We start from the raw sequence: 4,507 nt of genomic DNA, 5'->3' as shown, positions 1-4,507 counted from the left end.
AAGCCAGAGCAATCAGCACTAGATCGAGTCGAGCGGCTCTCAGCCAATTAAATTACGCTGTTTGATCACATGACATCGTTAGCCAGCAGTGTGTCTCCTGAAAAGAGAGCTGTTTAGAGGTGAGTGATTAAGTTTTTCTCCTAAATAGAGATCATTACAGGACGCCTAGTCCTACTTAAAATCCCATTCATTTTTCTTTTATTTTATCATCTACTCGAACTGAGGAAAACGTTTGACTAACTCAAAGAAAATTTCCGCCGCCTCCCTGCCTGTCTGCAGAGGCAGTTTTGAATTCAGGAGCGGCAAGATGGCAGCGGCAAACCCTGGCGGTTCTCCGGTAAGTATATTATGTTTTATCTTCAAGTTTGTCTTTTGAAACGTTAATTTTATTTAAATCCGTTGGTGACGTATAAAGTACACAGACGGGGTCTTTGCTCAACTCGTCTGATGCGTGTCTCACTAAGCGCTACATGCTACCATCCTGCTAACCGAGCTAACCTTTACATGCTGTGCTCTACAAAATAGGATACTCGGTACAAAACCATACTCCACAGATGTTGATAGATAGACGAACACTGCAAATATAATGTGGGAAACGAGAACGGCATTTGGTGAAGGGGTAAAATACACCATGAATAAAGCCATAGAGTGAATGGCTGCCATGGTTGCAGAACGGCCTGATTTAATGACAAGAATGGGGAAGAGTGAGGTAAAGTGAACCAAAGCCACAAAACACGGTCAGACAAGGCGGGAATAGGGCAGTGATATGTCCGTCAGTATGAAGTTGGTGTATGCTTTGGTGACCAAAAACTCGAGACCGGTATCAGGAAGATGGGAGACTCGTGTTTCACTGGAATAGTTGTGAATTAAAACATCATTTGTTGGGGAAATTTAGGTGTAAATGCATCCATACAGGCGAGACAGAAGCAGACCAGGCAGCGAAGAAAACAAGGCAAACATTAGAAATATTAAAACGGAAATATGGGATTAATATAACATTCACTACTGGAACTTCAACATTATGCACTCCATACTGTACATTAATGCCACTGTTTTGCACATACCTACCTCTGTATATTTTATATTTTATATATCTTATTTTATTGTTTACTCTATTTCATTTGTAAAACATGTATATACACACTCACACACACACACACACACACACACGTAGAAAAACATATTTAGTACACACATTCAGTAATGTATATACCTTTATATATGGTACATATATTTATTATTACTTTTAGATTAACCATTTTATATTTTGCTTGTTGCACGTTATTGTATTTTGCACAACTCTGTTGCTTGTGAAGCTTGCACACAAGAATTTCACTCGCATGTACTGTACCAGTGTACCTGCACATGTGATGTGACAATAAAGGTGATTTGATTTGATTTGATTTGATTTGATTTAGGGAAAATTGAAGGAACACAATGTAAATTATACTGTAAAGTCATTAAAACAGCACAACCTGAGTAAAAGAAACATGTAATTGGGTAGGATGGTGATGATGATGATGATGATGATAATATTAAAAAACATGTACAAGATGGGCATGTATACTTGTACCCAGAATTTAACAACTATAAAGTTGTGGCATGACAGTACCTTACCCCATCCATTATATCCACACTTTCAGAAAAGGATATGGTCAATATCTTTACAAATCTAAACTTAAACAGATAGCATAAGTTAAACGGGATATTCCCTCTGCTTTCTCCTAGAGAGAATGCATCAAATTAAACAAATAAGTAGTCTATGGCATTTAAAAGTGGTTACCTACAATTCTGAAATGATAATATTAATTCTTATTGATGATGATATTGTATTTGAAATCCTGGTGTAACACTGAACCCGACATCATAAAATGATTACCCTTGTAATGTCAGGAGCTACAACCAAGGAGGAAAATATTACTGTCTCACCCCTTGTATCCAATTACATAACAGCACTGCTTGGTAAAGGTGTTGAATTAGCTGGGTCGCTCAGTTTGGGGAAAATTGTGGGTAGCCTGCAAGGGCCTCAACTTTTCCATTCCCACAATGTGCAACAAATGGGCACAGCTGATCTTCAAGATTGGAACATCGGCCAATTACTTCCAACTTTAACGTATTTTTGCAAAAATATTCTTAAACTTGTCTCTTTACACAGATCATAATAATACAAGATGGCACTTGTGTAATTTCCTATAAATTCAATAAATCTAAATAATTGTTACCAACCCGGTAAATCCTGAAAAATGTTTTAACAGCTGTGTTAAATTAAACTTCATACTGACACATGCTGGAAAGTGCATTCATGAGACAATTTTTTTTTTTTTTTTAATGCCTTCTAGAGCAGTAGCAATCAAAGATTTTAAGGATTCTTTTACATTTTTAAAAACACTCTGATTAAGGCATAAGTTGTTCTTTATTATCAGATCTAAGTTTGTTTAAAGCTTCGAATGTTTTGAGGTACTTTTCTTTGTTTTCAGGATTCGTTGCAACCACGGATGGGAAAATGTGGAGGTTGCACGGCTGATGTTTACTGTTCGTGGCACAGGAAGAGGCAGTTTCATTTCAGGAATGAGTGTGCACAATCAAAGGTTTGTTGTCATAAAATACTGTCAACCTCAAATGTTTCTGACATAAGATGGAAGGTGTTGCAGCTTTATTTCCATTATTTAAAAATACATAAACATTTAAAGGGTATAATGTTATGATTTAATGTTGTCAGTGTTTTGTTTTATGTCATGTTTAAGGATTTTGTTCTCGGTTGTATCTCACGTTTAGTTTAGTTCAGGGTCCATGTGTCATTCTGTCTCTCGGTGTCAGGTCTTCGTCTTGGTGTAGTGTTCTCATTTCCTGTTTTATTGTGAAGGTCTGCGTCTCATGTGAGTGTGTTCAGTTTTACCTCTGTCTCGTCTGGTTGATTATTCCCAGCTGTGTTCCCCACCTGTGTGTAATCTCCCTGTGTTTCTCTGTGTGTATTTAAGTCGCGTCTTCTGTCTTTGTGCTGGCTGGTCCGTCTGTGTATCCACCATGTTCCACTCGTGTGTTTGGTGTTAGTGTCTTATTTTTGCAAATAGTTGTAAATAGTCTTGTCAAGTAGCGATCGTACATTTTGTTCACCTTGTGTATATATCCTTCACTGCAGCAGCCTAGTAGGCGTGAGAAGCCATTTTTGTTGATTAAGTTTTCTCCTATTTTTGTTAGAAAGTTAGGTAAGTGGATTGTCTTTTGGTTGGTTTTTATTTTGTGTAGGACAGCATAGGGACCAGTAGGGAGTTTTGTTTGTTATTTTTGGCACTGCTCACAGCTGAAGCAAAATAAATGGCTGCTTAGCACTTTTAGAAGATATTGTGGTTTGTGTACTTATTTGGGTGGTGTGTGGGTGGGCCAGCTTCTTGTTGCGTTCGATACTCGCCTAGACAAAGAACGTAACAATAGTTTTATGAAAAAAGTTTTATAGTAAAATGTCTTTAGAGAACAGTGCCCTATCCAGCAGGATATATTGTCTCATATGTGTCAGGTGTTTTTGTTGTTGTTGTTGTTGTTGTTTCTTTCAATTTCCATTATTTACCCCTCAAGGAAGAAAATATTGGACAGGTCCTACAAACCCCAAAGAGCCTTCAGGACTCTGCCCTATTTTTAGTTATTCACACACCTTTTCCAGTCTGTTACTTCCTTCCCTGAATGTTCATTCTGTGTTAATGGTCTGGTTGTCATCTCATGTATTGCCACTGATCATTACAACCCTTTTGGCACCTTTTAAGTGATATGCCTGGGTCCTTCCTACATGCCCTGATAATATATTATTACTGTTGTCATGCACACATTTCATGTAGGGTTAGAAACAAGCAGGAATTTCTCATACATACCAAAGAAAGGCCATACCTAATTTAAATATTTTTTTTTTTTTTTATATATTATTTCAGAATAGAGCGACTGTGGAGAGACCTCTGGGTGGCCGTTACATGCATTTACTACGATGTTCTTCACAACCTTGAGGAAGAAGGCCTTCTTGACATTTCAAATGCTGCACACCTCTTTTGCTGCCATTACATCTTTCTTCCTCGACTGGAGGATGGTTTTAATACATTTTGCAGTGGATGGGACAACCATCCACTGCGAACAGAAAACAACACGAGTCCCAACCAGCTGTGGGAGTTGTGTCACAGATATCGCCCTGTTCCTGTTCCAGAAAACACACAGGTAAAGGTGCACATTTTAGTACTCATTGATTCTCTTACAGAGAATGTGATGATTTTATGGATAATTAAAGTCAGTCATATATCCACAAACACAACAAGCTGAAAGTCAGTGATGCTGCTCGGTTTGCAGTCCTGAATATGACGGCACAAGCAGGATTCACTGCACTGTTAATGTTAGCTATGTTATATTGCTGCCTCTGTTCGGTGGTGTCGAGCCAAACGGACTTTCGCGTGTGTTTGAACGAGCTGACGGTTCACTCGTTAAGCTGAAAGAAAGATGCTTTAATCACAGGAGTCACACATGTGTCCAC

The 4,507-nt window shown here is 38.2% G+C and overlaps 1 long non-coding RNA gene across 1 annotated transcript; it reads left to right on the top strand.

Annotated features, from left to right (window-relative positions):
* Window positions 1-281: 281 nt before the first annotated feature.
* Window positions 282-4,165, top strand: LOC120437808. The gene is made up of 3 exons (XR_005611414.1): window positions 282-337; window positions 2,478-2,588; window positions 3,921-4,165. It is a non-coding gene; the product is annotated as an uncharacterized LOC120437808 (long non-coding RNA).
* Window positions 4,166-4,507: the final 342 nt, after the last annotated feature.

Source organism: Oreochromis aureus, linkage group 3, assembly GCF_013358895.1.
Source record: "Oreochromis aureus strain Israel breed Guangdong linkage group 3, ZZ_aureus, whole genome shotgun sequence".
Lineage (NCBI taxonomy): Eukaryota > Metazoa > Chordata > Actinopteri > Cichliformes > Cichlidae > Oreochromis > Oreochromis aureus.
This window is presented reverse-complemented; position numbering and strand designations above follow the sequence as displayed.